The 26,263-nt window shown below is 40.6% G+C and overlaps 1 long non-coding RNA gene across 2 annotated transcripts in view; it reads left to right on the plus strand.

The window, feature by feature from the left end:
- Window positions 1–22,312, plus strand: part of LOC130187176 (uncharacterized) — a 78,892-nt gene extending 56,580 nt beyond the window's left edge. The window contains exons 2-4 of one of the 2 annotated variants that reach the window (XR_008830405.1): window positions 6,220–6,399; window positions 18,878–18,973; window positions 21,205–22,312. This is a non-coding gene — a long non-coding RNA (uncharacterized LOC130187176). The remainder of the gene's footprint in view (window positions 1–6,219; window positions 6,400–18,877; window positions 18,974–21,204) is intronic. The other variant, XR_008830404.1, reaches the window with a different exon arrangement.
- The last annotated feature ends 3,951 nt before the right edge of the window (window positions 22,313–26,263 follow it).

Raw genomic sequence — 26,263 nt, forward strand, 5'->3', positions numbered from 1 at the left:
CAAAAGTTGTTCCACTTGTCTTGGTGGAAAAGTTGTTTGATTGATAAAAGCAAAGTACATAATCAAACACCATATTTCCATCATGTTTTCTAGATACTTTTTCACCATTTGACGTCTGACTGGCACACTTTTAATTACAGGGTTCAAAGCTTGTACAGCGTACTACAGCATCTCGCAGCGAAGCTTTAATGGCACCTGACTTGAAAATTAGTGCTACCAGCTGTTTGTCTCGATGAACCAGCCCCTAATATGCACAACACAGTGGTGGATGGCAATCAATTAACAAAATTAATTGGTGTTAATTCACATCTTATTTTGCAGATTTCCCTTGAAATCCGGTTAAAAGTTGGCGCCACGTTTGGATGGAAACGCAGTGACCATCCTGAAATGCAAAAATACCGTGTTGTTGATCCTGGCCTTGGTTGTTATGGCTGTTGATATCAAAGTCAAATCAGAGGGAATCAAACAACAGCAGAGAGCAGCTGGAAGCTCCCTCTCTGTCTGGATGTGTGTTTTTAGGAAGACTCACTGTGGTTTTCAATACACAACAAATTATAAATTGATGAATAAAACACAACAGAATCCACTGACAGAGCATGGACATCACATACTGAGAAAGTTGGTCATATCAGAGAGCTGTCATTTTGCACCTGTAATATATACATGTATATAACAGTATATAACGGGTCATTCTGTCATTCCCTCTTGTTATTGTCATTCTCATTATAATATTACATGTTTGTTGGGGGGTCCGTCCGTCCCATCCTCGTGAACGCGATATCTCAGTAACCCTCTGAGGGAACTTCTTCAAATTTGGCATAAACATTCACTAGGACTCCAGGGTGAGCTAATTAGATTTTGGTGGTCAAAGGTTAAAGGTCAAGGTCACGGTGACCTCACACATTATATTTTTGGCCATAACTCATGTGTTCATACACTAATTATGACACAATTAAAGTCAAATTTCTATAAGGATAAAATTAAGTGATTACATTTGATATCCTAATGATTAAAGGTCAACATCATAATGTTCTGCAAAAATACTTCGGACCATTATTTAATGCTGTAACTCAGGAAGGCGAGATTGGCTGGTGTTAAGGTGGTAATTTTGCTGAAACACTGGCTGTGTGTTCTTTCTTGTGTTTTTTGTGTGTGTTTTCATGCCTACTATTTGCCCCTTTAAATTTCCCCCTGGGGACAAATAACGTTTCTTGAATTGAATAGATTGTAATTGAAAACATTAAAAATATTTTACTATGCAAGAACCAATTGTGGAATCACATAGCAACAAAAAACAGTTTGTAAATTGACCATTTTCAAATCAGATCAGGAGTAGCAGCTTAATAATGATGTTAATGAACATGATACCGGCGCCTGGGGTCTCAGCACACGGAGAACCTGTTACGTTGCTGTCAAACAGTCGTTATCTGGGGATGTCTTAGGTGTGCTGGCACCTCAGATATGACACCTTACAGCACATTTCTGGAAGCAGTAATTGGATGGAAACCTGAGGCAGATATTGGTGATAATGAGATGACGTGTCGGTCTCTGTCCTGGGTTAAAGGATGTGATGTGATGATGTGAATCACCTGCAGGATTTTAAAGGAAGGGACTTTGTTGGTGGGCTTTGTTTTCATGTGACAGGACTCATAACGCTCAGCTCCTTCTCTCAGTGAAGCAATTAACAGGTAGCTTCCGAGCTAACGTAGTCACGGCTAATTTGAGCTTCATTTGAGATGCTGCTTCGGTTCAAATGATCTGATCGCTGGGGCTGCATTACTCAAATGTGCCCTCTCCACACAGATGTCAGGATGCAGGTGCACACAAACACACACACACACCGACACACACACACACACAGATAATGTAATCAAATTTTTTAGCTGCTTAAGGAAGGCAAGCTTTTCAGTCAAGACCAATTAGCAAGTTACACGCATCCATGGTTTGTTATAAACTTGAGTGTTCATTATTAGGACGACACTGTCTACTGCTTCAAAATCATCTTTTTCAAAATAATGGATGAAGCAGTTTGATTTGTGCAGTAAAGCAGAACTCTACAGTCTTACTTGTTTTAATTAGACATTCATGTAAGGCTGCTTATTACAGTTGTTAAGGAAAAACATTAGGTATTTTTCTTGGTATTAGACACTAAAATTTCGAGAAGTAATGTTGGTAATATGATCTAATTAATGATGAGCCATGTTAGCTGTGTGGGTCCAGCGGTGGCAGTATCCGCTGTTTGGTCCACAACCTTGTTCCGAGCTGAAATATCTGATCGTATCTTTTGTGTGTCTGTATATATTTGGCTTTGTCCTTGCCTTTCTTTTCCCCGTGTTGTTCTGTCTCAGTCTCAGCTGGTCTCTGCTCCGCACTCAGAATCTCTGCATCTATGTTTCTGTTATCAGATGGTCTCCGGTCTCTGTCCCTCCCTTCCCCTTCCCCTTCCCAGCCAGGCTGTAGTTTACTCCATCACCTCCACAGCACCGGTTCATCTTCATGTCTCCGTTTTAAGATGTTGAAACATGACAGAGAAGAAAACCCTAACTGAAGAGAAATCAAAGTAGCACATTTTCTGTCAGTCTCACGGCTCCCCGCAGCAGATATTACACTGTCAACACTTTCCAATATAGCTGCGGGCCAAAAAATAAAACTGCTACGTATCTGAGTTCATGCCGCTGAACATTTATTATTGCACTGCGAGGCCAGAAGTAATGTTATTTTTCAGCGCTGTGGGCACCGCAAACAAAATGCACTTCACCTCTGTCGGATGGAGGCAGGAATCTCAGGGACAGATCATGAAAGAGAGGTTGAATCGAAGGCAACTGGAACATTTCCACTTGCACTCCATTCAACTTCTCTTGGATGATCCCGACCTGGATGACTGACAACCTTCACAGACAATTCAGGGATGGATATTTCAAAACCTGGAAAAATGAAAACCCCTAAAAAAAACCCTTAAAAGTCAAGTTGAGTTTCTCACATCTAGAATTTACACTAAGTTTTTACAATGCGTTGTGGTTTGAGTTATGAGGGCTTTTGCAGAGTTAAACATACATATTGTTGTACTAAAGATGAAGATGATATCAGATAATTAAAACAGTTACTTTGTCACTTTAAATCAACAGCAACTTAAGTTGTTTTTATTGGCATGTAAAAGCTTTACATTTCCGGAGCATCATTTTCTACTTTTAGAAAGAAAACTTTTCTCTGTTCATCTTGTTTCACTTCAGCTGCTGCTGCTGACCTGAATAAGTTGAAAAAAGTTTTATAAAAAAACCCTTCAGTGAACACAAAGGAGCAGTGAAACACAAAAGTACAAATCAAAGCAAAGGAAAAAGGAATGAAACAGTCAAATTAAGGGCATCATAAAACATCTTGTGCAGCTAAACTGTAGTGAGGATCAGCACTGGTAGAAGTATGTTCCTTGAAAGCCGACGGGCTCAAGTCCCAGGAAGTGATGTCAGAGGCATCTCTTGTCAAATTAACAAAAATACCATCGGCTGGAATAACAAAACACTTATTTACATGCGAGCCTGCTGCCCAAGCATTAAGCAAACACGAATTAAATCAATCACCACCAATCTTGTTGATTGAATCGATAGCTGAGCTGCGATGGAAAATAATTAGATCAGTTCCACGGGGTGGCATTAACGGTCCTTCGAGACCCGGTCAAAACCAAAAGGCTGATCGTGCGCCCATGTATGACCATTGTAGTCCATATGTCAGGGACCCGCATGGTACAGAAACACAACACCCAATAAAGAACTAATTTCTTAAATCTATTGAGTAGCCCTGATACAATATTAGTGTAATGTTTCGTGCAGTAATTTAAAATTCGTAAAACCGTAAACATGACTGACGGTTTACACCTTTTCTAAACTGAATTACTAGAAAGGAAGTTATTTGTACGTCTGAGTTTAATGGTTTTATGGCACAAAATAACTACATTACATACATGGGTAATACTTACCCAGGAAGTACAGATTTAAAAACACAGAAAGTCATTCAACCCTAAATAAGATCGATGTTCTGTTTGAACCCTTCTCTATTCTGAAGGGTTATTGTGTCAGACATACCTAAACCTTTATTCTACCTTTATTATATTTTTTCATTGTCTTTAAAACTTATCAAATTCGACAATTCAGCATCTACTTTCGAACTGTCTAATATAAACTCACTAAAAACCCAGAATTTCCAGTAAAATGGTGAATGGTCAAGCTGCATTCATCAATTGGACACGAGGATCCAGGGGTCAAATCGCTAACCCTGTGATTAAAGGATATGACCTCAGTGTCTTCAATTAAAGCTACAGTCATTAAAAAAAACTCTTCATTATGCTTATATAATTCTTTTTTTTTTTTTGTCAAAGCAGTCATTACCATCCGTGTGAACAGGAAGTTAAAGAGGACACTTTAAGCTATCACGATGAAGCGCTGGGGAAGTCGTACCCCCTGCCGCCCTTCATACACGCGATCGTATTACACACAGGACGTTGAAATGAGTTGAAGACGAACTCCCTCGTGCACCCGAGCAGCTCGTACGTCCTCGAGTCCTTGTGGTAATCCTTTATTTCTTTTTCTTTTTTTTTTTTTTGTTATAATTGTGTTGGTGCTCGGAGACATGGCCAAAGGAGATCATGTCAGGCTGGATTAGCATGATTCATTTGAAATTTTGATTCAGCTAATTACATGTTACAACATCCTTTATTTTTCTCATGAGCTGCCTTTTAGATAATGGAGAGGGAAGGGACGGAGTCTAGCAACAGTTCACATGGGAACGAGTGAAGATGAGGAGTCGGAGGAGGAAGAGAGGAGAAGGAACGCCGAGGATGGAGAAGAAAATACACTCTGCATAATGAGTCTGTTTGAGTGACCAGAGAGAAAACACAGGAAAACCTTGAACTGACGCACAAAAACACACGTCAGCACTGAGCTCTTTGTTCGGAGCTGGCATCAGTGACGTGTGGTGAACCTGCATCTAACAGCTGCAAGACCCGAAAAGAAATGATGTAAAATCTACCCAACTTTCTCAATACATTACATATTACTTAAATAAAAGCGAGTAATATTAAATTATTCTGGATTGGTAGTAGCATCTGTTCATCTGAATTATTATTGATAATGAAGCAATGTGAGTAATTAATCATTACTTATTCAGGGAAGCTGTACTTAAATTATTGTCAGACATGGGAGAAAACATCGATCATGTCAGTTACTTTTTAACCAATCAAACCTTCAAAAAAATAAAGGAGGTACAAACCTCTTTGCTCATATTCTGCATATTCAGAACATCAAATGTGTTTTCTTTGTTGTTGTTGTTGTTGTTGTTGTTGCTTATTGCTATTGATGCATACATTTACACAAACGCTAGCTCGCAGTCTCTTTCTCTTTCCGTGCCTCTAATGGTGCATCGCCTTTTTAGTGCGTTGATGCACATTGTGCCTTATCATCACCAACTGACTGTGAGTGGAGTAGATGGGATGTGTTATTGTGTCGTGCACAAATAAAAAGGAGACCCACACATCAAAACATTGCTCCAGAGCTACCAGTGGTCAAAAACAAGGCTGACAGCACTGACCAATCATCTAGTGTTTAACAACGTCGTTAACCTTAATTAGTCAGTTGCAGTAAAAATAAAACTCAGACCTCTAAAGGCATTATCGTGTCCACAGAGTTGCTTTGAAAGTGCAGCATTGCAGCCTCTTCCCAGAGGGTGATTTACTCACGCTCAGATAAACACAAGAATTTGGCTTTCTGACCATAAGACAGATTAATATTTCATAAGTTTGAGGAGTCACCTCTGCCGGCCTATTTTCCAGGAGACACAGAGATGTTTAAATCACTTTAGAGGTTGTGGCTGGGAATCACGCCTCCCCTGCTGAGGATTCAGAAAGAAGGACAGTGTCTATTAATGGCCAACCCAGATGTCTGGAAACAGAGGCAAAACAACCTAAATCTGTACCGCCAGACATCCGGTGGGGGTGAACGTCTAGACTGTGTCTCAAGTGCTTGCACTGAAACACACATCTCAAGCACCGCGCTGCCTCCAGTCACCTTCCACCTTCAGCTCAGACGTATATGTTTGTGTGATTGACAGCTGTCCCCCGTGTCTCGCGTATTCTTTGTTGCCCCCGGGATCAGTGAAACAAAAGTGTAAATTAAAACGCTGATTTGAAGTGATAGTTCATGATACTTTCTCCTTTTGTTCTTTCCCGTCCAGAAGAGGTCAGAGCACGACGTGGACTCAGGCCTTGTAGGGAGATCTCAGCGGCGTGGCTCCTCCTGAACACAGGTCACTGCTCCTGTACTGCCAACCTGCTGCAGACCAGCTACTCACATCCAAAGAGACTGTCTGTCTTGGAGATTGCTGATCCTTTATTACGTGGCGCCTGCATTCCAGGTATTATGTACTCACGTCGGCGGCGAAGCACTAAAATGGAGCACTTTAAAATGATAGCGCCAAAATGCTACTATTTTAAATGACACTTGAGTGATTCGCACAAGCACACAGCAGTAATTTCACCTTCGCCTTCAGACTGAATGTGCTGCTCAAGCAATTCGAGCTCCTGTGTCGTATGACTGTAACCTGCAAGCAGCCTGTGTAACATGTCCTCTGTCCTTCTTCTCATACATTAATTAACTCAATGGTAACGCTTATCTCTGTGATAGAGGTTCATTCATTTCAAATTCAAGGACCTTGTCGCCGCTTCAGCTTATTTATCTCAGTATCTGTGAGCCACCGCCCCTCGGACAAAATGCTGCATATTACTGCCAAACAGACGATGATCATTTCGCCAAAAGAAGTGGATTGTAGTTTCATATTTTCATTACCACATCATATGATTGTCATAGTTTGATTGATCTCTATGTTAACCCCCGAAGAGTTATGTTTTACTGGCTTTGCTGACAACCTTTGATGCAATGCTACGTATTTTTCTGATACCATACCAAACCATCTCATCCCCTCCTGTTGCCAGGAGATCAGACAAGAGTTTGAGGGATCATAATCATCTGGATTATAAACTAATAAAAAGACCCGACGTCCAAACCTGCATTAAAATTCTCAGAACTTTTGCACTTGCCCAGATTTGATTTTAATATTTTATCATGCCACTAGTTTTGGGAGGTATTATTTATTTATGTGACCTGTGTTACTTCAAACATGCAAGGCAAAAGAAATTGGCAGGTTTATATGAGGGAGGAAGCTCTATTTAACGGCCCACTACACACACGTTACAGGAGTTATCTGTAAGTTTTGCTATTGCCACATAGCAAACGTTAGCATTAACAGCTGTTTACTTAGAAGTCTTGGCGAGAACTGCAGCCATCGTTGTGTTTACTCGTTCCCTCATGTGGGGTTAAATCCACTGAGGTGAGGCTCTGAAGTGTTGCCATCTTTGATGTGGGATACTTTTCTGTTAGATCTGAGTTCACAAGAAAACAGTGATTAAAAAATGTGGCACAAGTGATTAAAGAAAAAATGTTAGGCTAATGTTAGGTGAGATTAGGTAAAATTAAGCAAGCTGTGAAAATGTAACAAACAACATTAAAACTTTTTACAAATAGTAAAGAATTGAAAAGAGGTAAAAAATCCATTTCCTGTTGAGACAAAGAATCCTTTGGAAAACAGAAAATTTAAGACAACAGAGCATCAGGGATGTCTGAAAACAGCAATTCTATAATTCTTCAGCACTGAAAATAGATTCATCCTTGTTTATGGTTGTTTAAAGAAATAAATACAGGCTGATTTCCTCATTGTCTGTGTTGCTCCCGGCCTTTCTCTTCAAGTATGTTAACGGCTGACGCATTGAATCGACTGAGACAACTAGTGATTCTTATCAGTTCTGCGATCCGTGGCAGTTAGTTGTCGATAGTGAAGCAGTTTCCTGTCTCTGGTCGGTCTCTTCACGGCCATCTGAAGGGATCAGGTATCTGTTCCATCTGCAGTCTCGTACAGGAGTGATGTAGGTGTTACACACACCTGGTTAAATGTTGTGAAAGGTGCAACAGTAACCTCTGTGCTTATACATCAAACTTGTCGCTCTGATTAATTATTCGACAGTTTCTACTGTAAATCGCCGTGGAGACAGGTGCATTGGAAACTCATGAAAAATTATAAATCAATTAACACTTATGTCTTCGCTAATAACTCCCCAAGGACCATCTGTTCCAGCCGGTCGTCCCCTCGTCTGGTCAAAGTGTTTTTAATAACAACACATGTAGATATGAACAACATACTGTGAATCTGGTGTTCCCCAGAAACAAACAGATGTTTTGTTTTACGCTCAGTTTTACACTTACGTTTTTGTAGAAACTGTTCATTAGGTGTTGAGATATATTACACATATTACACATAGTGAAATATCGTAAACACATTTCCCCAAAATTCACTCTGGCAGTTTGGAAACTGTGGATCTCTAGAATTTCAAATAATCTTCCCTGGGCCTGAATAAAGTTTGGCAGCAGAATAATTGTATTCAAAGATGGATCCATCGGTAGGTCCATTAATTAAAGATGTTAAATTGAAGAATTAACTGTCACGTCCACACCCATGTCTAAGCGCCGTAGGTTGTTCCACTCACGGTGCCAGAAACAGTATTTCACTGAAGTGGAATAAAATGCAAAGCTTGACAAATGCTTTTATCATCAGTGTGAGCGCCAAACTGTAGACGGGCATCAACCTGAGGTCACTACCACTCATTTGACCTTTGAACTCAATTCTGACCCGCGCTATTCTCCAGAGAACCGACTGGGCCGGTCGAAGCATGTGTACGCTTCTCCTGTCAATGAATTACTAGACAATTCCCTGCTCCTGTATTCACGACTCACTGCACCAGTGGATTTTAACTGAACACTACATCACTCACACTGTCCCGCTCCCAGGAGACTGCCAGCTGTGTCGGGAGGGATGATTTAGAGGCTTTCGAGATTAGGCGGTTTGTGACATCAATACGGGTCCTCAACACGACTACAGAATACTTTTTTATTTTTATTTTTTACTGTGTTCTTTTTGATAAATGTGGATTCCATCATTTATCATGAATTGTTTTTAATTTACCATCTGGTGTGTTTGTGTCTGCTTTTGAAACTCCGCTGCAACACAACAACATTGAAGGAAAATTATTCAAAATTTAAATTAGTAAGACTCAAGGTTTGGGCCATTTGTATCATACATAATATTTTTTATATTTACCTAATTTTCAACATTTGAAAAACTATTTAGCAACTACAGAAAGATCCATCAAGATGAAATGTGACAAAAAAGTGCATGAAACAAGTGATGAAAGTAAATTAATAATAATAATAATTATTTATTTATGGGTCTGAAATCCTGGGTTACAAGGTGCTGTACAGTGGAAACATTTAAGAAAATACATATTTGATAAAAACAATATAAAAACAAAAGAAAATAATAAAAATAACATGATTGAAATAATTGATGGGAGCATTGTGTCACTTGAAAGAAGTTTAATATAGAATAATAGAAGTATAATTAGCATAATGGCTTCAGAAAGTATTTTAACCCCTTCACGTTTTGATTTTAAAGAGAAAAAAACTTCCATCAGTCAATAATCAATAACCCATAATGACAAAGTGGGAAGTTTGAGTTTTTTGTTTTTGTTTTTAAACAAAGCCAGCTGACCAAACATAAAAAGAAAACAGTTAGATCTGGTTTTCTGCCGTGACAGCGTCTGAATACTAATGTAGATGAAAGATTTCAGTCCTTGATTTATTATAAATTTGCAATAAATTTTAAAACATGTTCACTTTTTCATCATGGGTTATTGAGTAGAGACAGAGAGGAGAGCAAAAACAGCAATTTTATCCATTTAAGATTAAAAGTGTGCAAAACGCGAAGGGGTCTGAATACTTTCTGACGCCGCTGTGTGATCTCTGGGGTCGTGATCCAGCGGTTTTTGACCAAATGCTAACATTTGTTTGTTTTGTTTTTTTTAACATTTATTTATTCAACGTAGTTTCCCTGATATATAAAATCAGTTAATATCAGCCAATATCTATTAACGTAAAAATATAAATTCGAAGGCGAAAGTCAAATCAACAAGATATTTAGCTAACTAGCATCTAACCTTTATGCTTATCTATATTTTCAAAGCTCAGAAACAGCACTAATATTTGTCAGTGTCATTTCAGATTCCCCTTTTTGTTTTAAAAGGAACATAAAAAAAATTAAAAAACATAAATATTTTGGTGCTGATCTAATGTTCGGTGGCGCCACTGTAAAAGCCTTGCAACATTTATATGTGTCAGCAAAACCAGCCTTTAGGTGACCTCTCGCTGAGCGACCCTGCTCACTGGCTGCTAATCAACTTCGACTGACTTTGCTTCCCCCGTAACCCCTCAGATGGCGTCACGCTCCATTCGCCAGCTGACCAAGCATGAAATGATTATTGGGTTCCAAACTGTTAGACCTGGTATTCTGCTGAGCCTCTGAGCTGGCAGGCCGGTTCGGTTACGGGCATAAATCAGGTGAGGAGAGGCGAGTGGAGCGGAAGGGGACTATTATCCAGATGCCATCTATTTTTAGACGGGAAGGGGAGATGGATGGAGAAGAGATGAGACAGAGGGAGAAAAACTGAGATTAAAAGAAAGAAAAAAAGATGGAAAGAACAAGGCATTAGAAAGAGAAGAAGAGGGTGACGTGTGTGTGGTGGGGGGGCGGGGTGGGGGGGGCTTAATGACTATTTGCACAGCTCATTGGTCAGGAGGAACAACCTTGGCAACCTTGGCACAGCCCAGGAAAAGCTATCCATATATCTGGCACTTCACAAGCCGCATTAGCTACTTTATCCAGCTGTGTTACACGCCTGCCATTGAAATGCACGATCAGTCCTGGCCGCACGCATCATCAGCCCGAGACAGGCGCCTGGATCGATGCCGCCGTAGCGCTTAGCAGCTAGCTGTCAACCACAGAAATGGCTGCCGTCATTCACGAGCAAGGACAGTCTCATAATACAGTCATACTGTACAACATAAAAGCATGAGTCGTTTTTTTCCCCTTTTTTCTATGATTATTATATATTAGCATATCTGAATAATGCTATGCTTGAGGCTAACCTAGAGATTTGGGAAACCAGAGCTGTTTATTTTGAGGCAAGCCGTGCAAACCTCCCAAACCTTTCCAAAATAACTTCCATTTCAAATTTTAAATAACTTGAGGTAACCACAGAAAGTAGCTTCTTTGGTTAGCTATTGTAGCTAACTGCTTATTTATTTACTTCTGGGGCAAATTACCAGCTAATAGAACGAGCTGCCTGTTATCCGAGTCTCTCTCTGACACTTTCCTAAACCTTGAAACCAAATTCTCTTTATATTTTAAGCCTGGTTGAAATGTCTCTTCACATCATTGTGACTCACTGGCCTCTTATAAAGGTCATTATATTTGCACATGGCAGTTAACACATTCTTCCATTGAGCATCATTAAGCCGACTGAGTAAGTGAATGAAGGACCACAGTCAGATATTTTCAAATCACAGACACAAGCTGATTAGGTCATTTCATTTGACCTGGACAGGGTTAAACTGGGCAACAACTGACTATCGCACATATTGACACTGTTTGGTGATAACGATTTATTTTCCCACGTAGGGAGAGAGAGAAACGAGCATCAAACACGACTATCTTCAGTCCTTACACGAGATATCTGTGTTTACAGAGGCTCAGAAGAGACTGAATGACTCAACACACATGCTGAACCCAGAATTTGAGATACCGCCCTCAGGATGTCAAATTGTAGATCGTAGGACCAGCTCCGAATTTCACGATGCTATGGTGCTACAGGTTCCTGTGCACTGGATCCCTGGACAAATATGCCATATGTATGTGCGTGGAAAAAAAAAACATATTACTGGCTGAAATTCAGTGGTAATGGTACGAAACATCTATTGCATTGGAGACAGATCAGTCGGTGGCCTCAATTCTTTATCCAGGTTTAAGGCCTCGATTGACATACAACCGCACGCATGCACAGGAAAAATCAATGCTTGCCTGAGCTGACGTTACTTTGCTAAACATTTGATCATGTTCACCTCTGTTCACTGCGCTCGCTCTTGTACATACCTGGAGGGCAATGCCTCCTCCGACAAGAGGCCGGGAGATGCTTTGTTGTTGTTGGCAGGTTCCTGGTAAATAATCTGTTCAAAAAATACACGCAACCCTTTTAAATATACATCATCAGTCTTGTGTAAACGCTTAATGTAGTGTAGTGTTAAATGCCTTATTGTCAGATTAGCTTCCTGGAGAAATCATCAACTCCCCTGAAAATGATGTTAAACCTGTTTATGAGATTGTTCCATTCATTGTTCGACTGCAGTTTGAAAACTACTAAGATGAGATTGTGGTTATTGTCCACATGAACAAGAGAAAAGTCTCGCTGTGTCCAACGAGAAAGAATCAAAGCTGCGTCTCGTTGCGCTTCGCTGTTCCCTCGGTCTTCCCTTCACTCACCTGAAGCCGACGCGGGGCGTCAGGCTCCTGGTCTGACTCTGTTCTGTAGGACCCTGACATAAACTCCTAAATCCTGCCATGCGACATAAAGCTGTGTTGGTGTATTGGACTCGAGTCGCGATGCAGCGCAAAGAGGATCTTTCCTTCTTCGATTTTGCCAGGGGCCATTTGTTTCGGCCGCCTCACGCACCACCTGCTCCGGCATTAATAAAACATGCCTCCACATCGGCCTCTGCTTCCTAGAACTCGGACGCTTCAATGCAGAGTGCCGGTGTGATTTAGGATTCTGTGAAAAATAAGCTGAAACCTGCCGTCAACTCACTACAAACTTTGGACATGAGCTTGACAAATTCAAACGATTCCATCTTTAATCTGTTTCTCTCAGCCAGGATTAAAAGAAAAGACAGAAACAACAGTTTTCTGTCTCAGAGATGAAGCCGAATATTTCATCTGCTGCAGTGTGTAGCCAGAGGAAATAGGTTGCGTCAAGGTGCAGCTCACTGCTCATGTATGTTCTTTCCCAGAGGGAAAAAAAAAAAGCAGCTGTTTTCTTCTTTTCTGTGCAGCCCTTATGTTTTATTCACCGGCTCCGAGCTGGCGAACTGTGTATGGCGCCACATGGCACCTGATGTGTCTAGTAACTGGGGGAACCCCTTTGTTGCAGGTCGTTTCTGATATCATACCATTGCCTGACACTATTTGGCCTTAAATTGTGGCACTCGGAGACTCGGTGTCGGAGTTGTGAGTCCTCATTAAGTTTAATAATGTCCAGCTCTAGTCGGAGGCCATATTGATTGAATGTGGAAAAGAAAAAAAGGGGTCATATTGAGGCCCGAGTGCAAGCGGAGAATAAAAGTGAAGTAATGTGCAGCGTGTGTTACTTCTGACAGGAAACATGAGTCACAGTCATGTTTCATCCTGTGCTTTAGATTTGGTTTTGATGCTCAGATCCTCATTAATTTGCTGATGGGCGATGCTGCAGGGGTGGAGATTCAAAGAGCAGTCACACACACACACACACACACACACACACACACACACACACACACACACACACACCTGTGCCTTTATTAGAAAGCTAAGCTGTACTTGTCTGTTGTTTCTCTCTGTGTGGTTTTCGGTTTTCCGACTATGTGTTGTTAGGCTGCACTTTTTATGAATATTTCTACACATTAGATACTTCAAGTCCAGTCAAGCCGAGTCAAATTGTATTTGCTCGACTTGGCTTTATATAGGAATAATAAGGATCTAAGCCTTATCAATCACGGCAGCTGATCAGTGGCATCACAAATAATAACGGATGTTATGTAGGCGAGCAACGTTCAAACCCACTCAGCTTTATTTTCAGTTTTAGTGGACATCCCAAAGTTTCTAAAGAGGCTGAATATATCAGACCAAGAGCAGGGGACATGTGTAGTTTAAATAATTCACCAGACTTCTAGAGTAATTCTATTTGATGTAACAATATTTTAATATTTGAGCACAGAATATGCATCATCGAGCTCGAACAGGCAGATAAAGAGTATATAGTCAAACAGTGTGGAAACATGTTTTTCCAAGGGTTAATTAACGTGACGGAATTGTTGATTAAATGTCGGATTAGCTCATGTTTTCATCTAAGTGTCGAATGAATTTTGTACAAACGCTTGAAATGCTGTTAAAATATGAATTAGGAACATTTCATCTGAGTTGAAGTCAACAGATTTTTAAGTGTCAGAGCAGCTCACATCCAGCAGAGATATGGAAGAAGCTTTCTGGATACTGATGGGTGTTTGGCAGGATGATGTTTTCTAGTTTGCTTAAGTTGGAGACACTTCATACTTTATCTAACGCTTTCCAGTCACTGATCCTCTTATGTAATTTAATGTTGAACATACCAGATGTTAGGAAATCTTCCTAAAGAGTTTAGAAGTGAAAACAAGTAACTGCAAAGTAAAAAAGAAAAATACAATAAATTCTAGCACAAAAACGACCCCTCTATTAAAGTCAAGCTGAAATATCAGAGATCACCAAAGTCAGGATCCATCCAGCAGAATATTTCCTTCCTTCGTTCATTCATTCATTCATTCATTCATTCATTCATTCATTCATTGGCCATAGCGCTGCTACTTTCAGGGGGCTGGAGGCCGACACTGGGCGAGGGCAGGGATCACCCACCACCAGACAGTTTTATGAGGAAGTCAGTGACTGAACTGTCGCTGGAGAAGTTCCTGGGTCAAAGATCAAGAGCAACTTTTATCCAGAAATAAAACAAATAAATCTGCTATTCCACTGCACCAACTATTGGCCATACCACCCTTAATTACCTTTTGTTACTATCGTGTACAAGAAAACAACAGAGGCCGTTGTTTTGACTAGAAAATGCTCTGCTACATAATCAGAGCCGCCTTTTCATTGCTAATTATTGACTGCATTGACTTTATAGCTACTTGTTGATAGGACATCATAACGAGAAACACTTGAAAACTCCAGCTGAGTTGTTTTGGACTTGTTTCAGTTGCAGGTGGGATACTAACAGACACTCCTCTGGGCGGGACATTTAGGAAATGCCAACAGGGACAATTTTGTCACACACACACACACACACACACACACACAGACACACACACACACACAGAGCCTTTATGAATGGCAGTAACCACAGCAGTGCCTCTGAGTCGCAATCCAATTGATTACCCTGTCCTCTCTACTTTCTCTCGCAGGGCTCAGGGCCCGGACAGCGGTGGGAAACCCTGTAGGAGTCAATAAGCTCAGATATCTGACACACGTCGCTGACGATGGCAATAACAAGGGCGGATAGCATGACTGTGTGTGTGTGTGTGTGTGTGGAAGAGATGGAGAGAGTGAAAAGCATAGCAGAGGACTCTTGTAAGTGTGGGCCAGACTAACACGGGACTGTGCACAAGCTAATCTGAATCTGCAGTAGGGCCAATATTAGCTCAGTCAAATGACTCCATCTCCATCAAATGTCCTCCCATTTTCTCCTATTCACTGTCTCATTAAGCGGCTGCACCCCCACAAACATAAATGCCCCTCTGCAGACATAAAGAGCGGCTTCGTCAGCTGGAGTGATGTGCATATATTGCACTACAAGGCTTAATGGATGCTCGGGGTATGACATGCATTATGCATGATGTACAGCGGGGGTTCATGTTAGGACCGTGAGACCTGGTGAGGATTGTTGCAGTGACAAAGGTTGGACAAAGGTTTGAGGCATGTTTCTGCACTGAATCAGAAAATCATGTTGTTCTTTATGATACGGAAATATAGCAGCAGTCCACATACTGTTCCTCGTTCTTGTATGTAATTGTAATTATATAATATAAAGGGGAGCACACACAGCCACACATCATCATTAATTAGATGTCAGAGTCTAAAATAAAAGCAAACAAATTAAGGATAATAAAGGCCGGGTACAAAAACATTGAGTTGGGTGAAATTATCGCAACAGCTCATGTGATGAATTGGTTAGTTTTAGGAAAAGATCGTAGTTTTGTTCAAATAAGTTTTTCCTCGGTTGTTTTGTAAATCATTCTGCTGCCTAAAAAGTGTGAGTTGACAAAACTGAGTGGTTCATTCAAAGTCATTTTATGAGTTTTGAAAAGGTAAAACTAACTGTGCTAACTTAAGTGAGAAAACAAGTTGTTCTCAGCTATGTAAGCCGGTGTCCAAAAAGTCGGCCAATGGGGGAACTCCAATACTCGGCCAGGCGACCAATGATATAACTTCATCACTCAGTCAATCAGGCAGTCACAGACGTTGCTTGCGGGGACGTACACCACGGACGTGTAGTTGTTTTCATTTGTACTTTCATATGCACATACATGCGCAGTACATCGTCATCTACGTATTGCACACACGTGCGCCACATATCAAATCAAAAATGGTGGCATCCCATGCAAGAAGAAGAAGAAGAGCTGCTTTATCTGCTGTATTTGGTGCAAAAGCATAAATTTAAAAAAAGCAGAGAATGAAATGAAAAAGAAGGAAAAAAAAACTAAAGATAAATATGTCTAAATTGGAGCTGGCCTTAATGAGCTACAATAGCTGGCAATCACTGAGCAAAACGCCTCTCTCTCTGGATGAGTAGGTGATTATGGCTTTTCTATTGCAATTTGATCTCTCTGTGATCGAGGGGAGTGCGCCGTAAAAATTGGGGATTTCTACCCCAACAGCCAGTATCCTTGAAAACATCTGTCTGCCCTGTGAGGGAAGAATCAGCTCCCATAGGAAACACATGGCAGAATGACGAGGTCCACAGTGAATTCTGGGGGAGTTTCAAAAGCTGGAAAGAAAAAGAGAAGTTGTGACTTGCAGTTGTAATCCCTGCTGAAATCAGTAAAGCAAAGTGAATGAAGGCTCCTCCTTCCTGTTGTGTACAGTCAAAGGCAATTAACCCCCAGCTGCTCCAGTGGACTGACTCAGTGGCAGCGATGCAGATAGTGCCACCTGGAACAAAGGCTTTCAAAGGGACAACTCGGTTTGGGGGAAATTGTAATACTTTCCCCGATGTGCTGCGAATACAGAGAAAAACATTCCCACCGATGTTAAAGCGAAGAAAGGATGTTGCTCTTTAATGAGGGAGGAAACTGTTTAGAACTGCGTACAGGAGCAAAATTGAAAACCAGACAAAAACATTACATTTCAAAACAACATCAGAATTGTTGTGCATGAATGTGCAACATGAGCATGTCTTTGGTATCGTGAACTGAACTTATCCGTTTGCAACTAGTGAACGTGAGCAACAGAAGGTCGCAGTAATGCACCAACAGAGCTGTTTGCCAATCAGCAAAAAACGGCATTGCAAACTGAAATCATGGTGGCGATGACGTGGTGGAGCCTGTAAATACAGTTCTACTGCATCTACAGTATACCTTTACTGCAACACTACTTTTCACTTTCTGCATCATAAAATAATGTATGAAGAGCTGAATTTCATCTGTAAACTTTTCCTTCTTCATGACAGATAATTTTACATTGGTTTTTAAGCCCTCATAAATCTACAGTCACGCATGCGGCTCCGTGGCGCTGTGTTTTGATCGAATTGCTAGTGTCGGCATGCTAGCTTGCGCTCAGTGTCAGTGCTAACATGCTGGTGTTTGGCAGGTAAATGTTGTACAGGGTCCAGTTGAGCTATTTGTTCATAAACCAGAGAAATGGACAAACTGGACGATTGACGCGAGATGAAAATTCAAGGAAGGTTATTAAAGTTCATTCTGTTCAGATTAGTCATCCGGATATTTAACCAGGAACCATGAATTTCTGTGGCAGATTTTGGGCCAATTTATTATTTAGAGGTTGAGATTTTTCACTGAGTAACTGTGAATACATAAATTAACTGACTTTCAGGATGGAGAGCGGCTCTTCTTCTCTTACCTGAGCCACCTCTGTGTCACTGAGCCTCTGTGTTGGCATCATATGTTGTCGACTGTGCAGCTGTTTGAAAATAGCCAAACAGCCACCCACCGCGAAAGTGGCAATTTTTGGATATTTTCTCCAGCTATGGTGTCACAGTCAATTACCACAGACGTGAGTGCTTGTCACACACGGTCAGATTGCTGCTGACAGCATGTCTACCAGCACCAGCAACTATTTTATCACGTCTTCGCCCCTCCCACTTACACCTACTTTAACAACAGGTCCCTCCTTGTAAACACAAGGTGATTAGAAAGAACAAAGCATCATTTAAACTCAGTGTAATCACAATGATCTCTGCTTGTCTACATTTTCATTTTATGCCTCAACATTTCTACACTGGTGCAATTTAACACATGAAAAGTAACTTTTGTCATTCTTTAATGAAGTAATAAATCATCTTTTTCTCTCTTAGCTGCACATATCACAAATTTTAGACAGTAAACACATTCACCAAATTAATCATATCTATCATTCTGCTCATCAGGTAAATAATGAATAAATGAAGCTCTTGCAGATTTAGAGATCACAATATTCAGAGGAGTGGAACGGCTCAGTCTTTCAGTCTTATTTAAAAATACGAAGCATAAACTCTGTTTATGTATAAAGAAACAATAAGTGTCTACAGGCCCAGTAACTTCAGCATGCTAATATGCTGCTATACAATTTGAATGCTAACATACTGATGTTAACCAGGTGTATTAACCTGATGTTTCCTCCGGCCTTTGTGATAAACTGTGCTATCTGGCTACTTTAAATGTTTGCACAGTCCTGTCTGTAAATGGTCAATTTTTTGTTTTTGTATCTGATAACTTAGTTTCCTCAGCAGTGTGTACAATCTGCGTTTACATGTGAGCAGAGGCCAGAATATCATCCAGCCGGTATGGTGACTATAGAAGCTGTGACTTCAGCTGCAGGTCCTCAATAGACTGCACCGTGTGTGTGTGTGTGTCTGTCTGTGTGTGTGTCTGTGTGTCATCTTATCACTGGTGTCCAGCAGCAGCAGCAGCAGTGCAGGTGTGGGACCTCTGAACGACCTCTGACCTGGTAGATGCCCTCAACCATCTGGATCTCACTCAGGATGCAGAGGCTGGTCATTACTCACACATTCCCTGTGTGTGTGTGTGTGTGTGTGTGTGTGTGTGTGTGTGTGTGTGTGTGTGTGTGTGTGTGTGTACAGAGGTACATGTGTATGCCGTGTTGAAGAACAGCACACTGCTTTTGTTTTTTCCAGGTTGTGATCAGCAGAGTGCGGCTGAGATAATCCTCCTGGTTATTGCTGATTTTCCTCTCTGCTGCAGATCTCTTTCCACTCTGCTGTTGTCTCTCTCTTTCTGTTATTTCATCTCTCTCCCTCTCTACTCACTCCGCTTTGCCAGTTATAATAATATGAACCAATAGCTCACTCTGACTCCCCTCCCACTCAGTTTCTCTCTCCAGGCCGAGGGAAAGCACTTATCACCGGTGCTCAATGACAACCTTGTATCTGGCTTCCCAAGCTGTATTTTCCTACTGAGGGACACATTTAGTGTTAAACAATGACACTGCGTGTTACAGAGAAGAAATGGAGGTTACAGTTTAACAACGAGGACAGAAAAATACAGTCATGCTAACACACTGAACACACAGATAGAGGTAGGAGGAGCTAATGAAGAGCTATGTATCAGAGATTTGATTGTTAGCATCTACAGGCGATAAGTGATTGTGCTGCATTTTATGACAAATGAGTGATAATAATAATGTTAATAATAGCTTTATTTATTTGTATAGCACTTACAAAAATAAATAAAGCGAATTAAATAGGCTAAATGCTTAGCAAGGCTCAAATAAGAGAGAGTAGGACTGAAGCAACAGCAGTGTAAAACCAATACAAAGATTGATAAAATGGAGAAAATGTTTTAATGATAATAATGATAAACAGAAAAACAGAAAAGCAGTGTCGGCTGCCTCTGTCCACACAGAGAGCCTCATGTCTGAGCAGCACCTTATTGATTCTCATCAAGCTCTTACCTCACTCTCAGACACCAGGAGGAAACAGGAGGAGGTTGAATTGAAGACTATAGTCTTTCTTTGGCCATATTATCAGATAAAACAGGAAGTTAAATCTAACATACAAGAAGATATTATCTATTGGTTGCTGGTATTTCTTTTCTTTCTTAAAATATAAGCATTTAAAAGATAACTGATATTAAGGATCTGCAATGTTTATTTCACAACTTGTTAAACCATAGTTAAGAGGATGTGAAGAATAGATTTAAATAGCAAAAAGTAATAATTAAAATAAAAGATTCAGTGGCCTCATTTTTCAATTACTATGGAAAGACATTTTTGCTTTACCTAGAATTTCCACCGCTGTATTTTCCTACATTCATTCCAAGGCACCATACTGTATGCCCTACTTAGCATAGCTGGTGAAGAGCCTCATTAGTGAAATTAGACATGATTAGTTCCCCATCCAGGCCTTTCATCAAAGCAGCCTTCCCTCAATTTGGTCAAATTTCATCTCCACTCCACACAAAATTTCCTGACAATTTCACCATCTGTGCTCTGTGCAGCTTCGCGATTCGAGGCGCCGGCCGAGCAGGAAAGAAGTGGAAAACAGAAACAAAAACGCACACGGAAAAAAAACTGTGACGGAGCAGGAAGGCAGACAGACTTTAGTCCCAAATCTACAGCATCTGAAAAGCTCTAATAAAATGATTGCTGACATACAAGGAGAGCGAATCTGGGAAGGTTATTGAGTTCACAGCTGGTGTCAGACGCACAGAGATGCAATGTGTTAGTTATGAAAAGATGCTCCACAAACCCCTTCTTGATAATCATAATGAATTTTAATTCATATAGCCACTTTTCAAAAGTTATCAAAAAAGTTTCTGAACATGCTCTCGTTTGAGAAAAAGAAATTGGTACGGGAAAAACAAGATATTAATATTATATACAATTCTTTTTGGCTTCATGATAACGTCCCCAAACTGTGCATTATCAAGTCGGTGCGACTCCAGCCGCACCAGACATCAGTGTAACGTCAGAATGGCGTTGGACTTTCAGCGACTCTAAACTCGGACAAACGTTACATTTTTTGCTTGGAAATGAAAATCAGGTTGACATCAGAAACTGACACTGTGACTTTTAGCAGAAGTTGGATTTTGCTGATGACGACACGTTCTCGTGAGACATTCAGAAGACGTTGGATTTTTCATGAGCTGTCCTGAAGGGACTCATTCTTTGGACTTTATGTTTGGGTTTTTGTTGATTTCCTGTTTTTACTTTGAAAAGACTTACCTTGTATGTCTCATGTTTGTTTTACTTCCTGTCTTTGTCCAGTTTCCCTCCATTGTGATTGTCCGCCCCGCCCTGATGTGTGTCACCTGTGTCCAGTCGTCCCTGCCTCCGCTGTGAATCTCAGTCCTCGTCAGTTGATCTGTTTTGCTCCTGTGAACGAGGGTTGAAAGCAGAGCGAACAGAGCCGCAGATACCAAGAAGTAAAGTAGAAACAAAATTGTTTATCTGGCACAAAATCAAGGCGCAGTGGCAAAAATGATGGGGCGAAGATCTAACAGGAAGACATGTATCAGATCCAGCGGGAGGTTGAAGTGGAAGAGACTTTGGGGGAAAACAGGCGAGAGCAGAGCTTGATAAATAGAACAAGATTAGGTCATACCAAACTGAATTCTTCATTACATCTCATTGGAAAACATCCATCTGGAAACTGTGACAGCTGCAATCAAAAAGAGTTTTTTTTGCCTGCCCAAAATATAGAAATGAGAGGAACCTATTAAAGACTAAGCTGGAACAAGAAGGGATTAAACGTGTGAATCTTCAAGCAGTTTTTACATATAGTTCTAGGAATTGTACTTTTGAAACATTTTTATTTACCTAAAAGACACAGGATTAACAACGAGTACTTTAGGACTCAGCAGTAGGTGGCGATAATGCGCCTCATGGTTGCAATTTGCCATAAAAACGAAGAAGAAAAAGAAGATGTTTTTCCCCGGGTTGTTTCCCTGATGTCTCCTGTGTTTTGGACTTTGGATTTATTGCTGCCCCTGTCGGGACTTTGCCTCACACGTTCAAAGCAATTGTGTTTTTCCTTGGTTCACTGTCATGCTCCTTGAACTGATCCAGCACACTGTCTATGAGTCTGTGTTTTGGTCCAGTTAACCTGACAAGCGCAATGTGATGACGTGATTAAAAAAAGCATCAATCAAACCTCGAACAAACAAAACAATGTACTGCACTAATGATTTCTTCACTAAGACTGTTTCCATTGTGTTTTATTGGATTTTACTCTAATTGATGCTCCCACTTTTCCGCCTCAGTCGAGCATAACAACTCCTTTGCAATATTTTCTCAATATCTCTCCACATAGTTTTGTGCACTGTCTGAAAAATGTGCATAAAGATTCATGGAAACACAATGACTGAGAGCCAGACAGCAGCACGAGATACAATGGACTTTGAACAGCAACCTACGTTAGCTCTTTAGCTAATCTCTCGTGTATGAAGATGCTTGTCTTGTGTTGCACCTTAGCTTATTGACCAAGCTGCCAAACAAAGAGTTGCCTGTGGACAGGTCTCTCATTTACAATCAAGGATGTGCATCAGTGAGGCGTGGACCACATTTCCACAGTATCATTATAGCTTAGGCTTTATATGGACATTTTCATTTTCAAGTTAAAGATTCATAATATATAAACAAGAAAAACACTGCATATGCTATATGTTGGAGATTCATGCAGTACAGTCGCACAGAGCTTCGCTCCTGTCAAACTGTGTCGATGCAGGATCCGATCATTATTATTGATCAGCCACACAGGCTCATGAAAAGAGACTCTTATCCTCTTTAAAAGCATAATAGTGACACATTTTCCGTCCAAAGCCATTATTCTGTTCCATCGGCTCAGTCTCTGAGTCCCACACTGAAACTCTAAACACACGTCAGACACGGAGCCGTTGCAGTTTTCATAAATAGCCTCAAACACACAGTAACAATCCTGTCATGCCTTCAAACTGGTGTTTATCCATCCAGCTTTAGTGTAAAACAAACCACGTAAAATAAAAATAAAATATAATTACTTTATAAAGTATAAAGTATAATATATATTTTTATAAAATACAATTCATAAAATCCACAGCTCTGACCAGGTCGTTTGAGCTAACAGCTAATTCTGCTCGCTGAGCTAACAGCAGGTTCCCTTCTTGGGATAATGATGATTTCTAAATCATTACACTTGCAATTTGTGCAATTTTAGGCAAAAAAGTATTAAAAAGAATATTAAATATTAATCTCCTCACCAAGGTGCACATACCAAGATTAGCCCTCAAGCTATGCTAGCAGCTCTGTGAGGCTGTACTTAAGCACAGCTGTGGTTTTAGCAAAATAAATCCAGGCCATACTTGGGACACATTCTTGTTTTCCTCTGGCCCAAATCTGGCCCATATAGAGCATGATTTTCAGATGCCTCTTCAACATCTGGACCCATTCTGGCACACACACAGAAAACCTTCCAGCTGTCAGGATGACAGCCACAATCTGCCCAGATGTGGAAGTATATGGGCCAGACTTGGCAAAGCTAACATGCTCACAGTGGCAATGCTAACATGCTCACATTGGCAATGCTAACATGCTGATATTTTGAAAGTTTACAATGTTTATCATCTTTGCTCAGCAATGAAGCGCGGTAAAGTTTTCTAACCCGCACTAAAGTTGAAGAATGCGGATGATGGCAATATTGCAAAGTGTTTTTAACAAGCAGTACAAAACTATTAAGTTTCATATAAAATGTCGAATGTTTGGACACTCAAAAACAGTCAAAATAAAAGCATTTTTGACAGCACACAGTGGATCAACACTCGACCTTTTGTCTGACCTCAGGATCCTCCACAACTGAAGCAGAAGTGTGTGACAGCTCTCGTACAGCGCGGCTCTGAGGACACTCGGCTCAGTCCAGACACTGAACTGTTTCCTACCGAGCTCCATAACTGAGCTGTTACAGTTGAAGTGGATGCAATGGTCTTGTGTCAGATGTCTGATCTTTTCTTTCTAGTTTTTCACTCTAAGAAGCAGCTAAGCTTTCACTTCAGCTTAAATTCAAGCGTCTAAATGCAACTCCATCAGCAAGAGTGAACAAACACTCATTAGAGGGAAGTCTGCAGCCGTGAAAAGGTGAAGAAAACATTCGTAAAACACATCTAACGAAGCACCGTAACTTACTAGATTTTTATTTCTAAGTGGATGTTTATTTGCTCTAGTCAAACTCAACTGGCCATAAAAGCTTCAGTCCCAGTGGAACTGTTGCATATATGCTTGAGGCAGAAGTCACTCGTCCAGGCTGTTGTTTCTTCTCCTCATACTGAGGGTTTACTTCAGATTTACACCTACAGTATTTTGTGATTAGAGGACACAGGTCTAACCACTGCACCAGGGTTATTGTAGATGATGGAGGTGTGATTCATTTTGTTGCTTCTGTCCAAATAGCTAATCATCAATAACTGGCGTTAACCCAAGACGGTTCCTGATCTGAGGACTAGAATGAAACTTAACACCTTCCTTAACCAATTGGTTTTAGCTGCTTAAAAGAAACTAAACCTTGACCATAAAGAACTCAAATGCTCGTATGAATTGTTTTTGTAACGGTCTATCCGTTTTCAGAGGCGAGGACAAACTACACTGTCCTGCAGACAGAGCTGACTGGGCTTTCTGATTGGTCAGCCATTTCTGATTGGTTGAAGTGAAAAGTGTGAGAGGCCTCGAGCAGCTTATTGAGTTGGAAGTAGAAAAGGAAACAAATCCTAATAAATAGAAGCATCATTAAGAAATCCTTCATTATTGAACTCAGTAAAGCTTAACTGGTTCATAGTTAGCTTCATTGATCCAGACCACACCGGCACTGCTTCAGCTGTATGTGATTGTGTTGGCAGAACGAGCAGCTCTGTGATTGATGTCTTTGTGTGTCTTGTGAATTTCGGATCCAGTCTGGTTGATTTCTTTATGTTTTTATTCACGTGTTTCTTTGTTGCTTTCACTTTGTAATCATTGATTCCCCCCGAGGTCGTATTAAGGACGGCGCTACGATGAGCGCGTGCACGTGAACATCCTGAGCCAGTTGTTCTGTTCCTCTGGACTTTACCACGTTAAATTTGAGGGAGGAAACAATGAGCTCTTTGTCTTTGTTCTTCCACTTTTGTTTTCCTGACAGCACTACTGAGACTAGTTCTTACCTGAACATGAAACATAATGCAGCTTGGCAGCTTAATTATCTCTTTGGTCTGACCCTCGATATTATCTAGCTGCTTTTGACCATGTTGTATTTAAAGCTACTGTTTCAATTTGTCAGGCTTTTGTCTGCGGGTGAGGGAAACATCCATTTAGTTATTATAGTTTCTCCAGCAATCATGGTGTAATGTATATAATCAAGCTGGAGAGAGAAACCAAGGTTTTATACTGTTGTTCTAATTATTCCTGCTTCAAACACAATCACTGGCTGGATTATGTTCAGAGGCAACATATTTTTTTTTTTTTGAGTGAATGAAGCGCTGCAGGAGCTGGTTGAGGTGAACCAAAGCGTAAAACTGTGACACAACAGACCGGGGTTCAAATCCAGAGTCCTGATTGGTTTAGGTGAGGGAGAGATCATGATTTGTGTTAAATGTAAATTAACAGCTTGTGTCTGAAGTCACTGTGAATAATTCTGTTATTAAACCAAACCAGGATCTTTCCCCAAACTTAACCTACAACCTTTAAAGAGCCGAAGAAGAGTCGAAAAATTAACAATAAATTCTGATTACAGTTGTAGAAAACATAAGTCACGTTTCCCACAGAACGTATTTACAGTTGCAGTTTAGCTGTATATAAATGTAATTTCTAGGAGACCAGGATATTTCTGAAAGCCCTGTTTTGTTTTGTTTTGTTTTGTTTTGTTTTGTTTTGTTTGATTTTTTTTCAAACTTTTTTTTTGTTATAGTAGAACAGAATATATTTTTACAGTCCTAGTTTGTGATTGTATGCATGGAAGAGCTCAGTCCGCTGCCTCTGTCGGGCACAAGAGAGAAACCGAGTGAAACCAAGTGTGTGACAAACAATTTCAATTTATGAATGCAAATCACACCCCAACTCCTCTCCGTCCTCTTATCGCTGATTTCTTCCCTTTGGTGCGTGTGTGTGTGTGTGTGTGTGTGTGTGTGTGTGTGTGTGTGTGTGTGTGTGTGTGTGTGTGTGTGTGTGTGTGTGTGTGTGTGTGTGTGTGTGTGTGTCACTGTAGCAGTGTTTATTTTTTCTTATTCATCAAGTTGGTGTCTGTCATGCTTCTGTGCGCACATATACATCTGTACACAAGCCTGTCGTGTGTGTGTGTGTGTGTGTGTGTGTGTGTGTGGTTTGTTAT

This window comes from Seriola aureovittata, chromosome 19 (assembly GCF_021018895.1).
Source record: "Seriola aureovittata isolate HTS-2021-v1 ecotype China chromosome 19, ASM2101889v1, whole genome shotgun sequence".
Lineage (NCBI taxonomy): Eukaryota > Metazoa > Chordata > Actinopteri > Carangiformes > Carangidae > Seriola > Seriola aureovittata.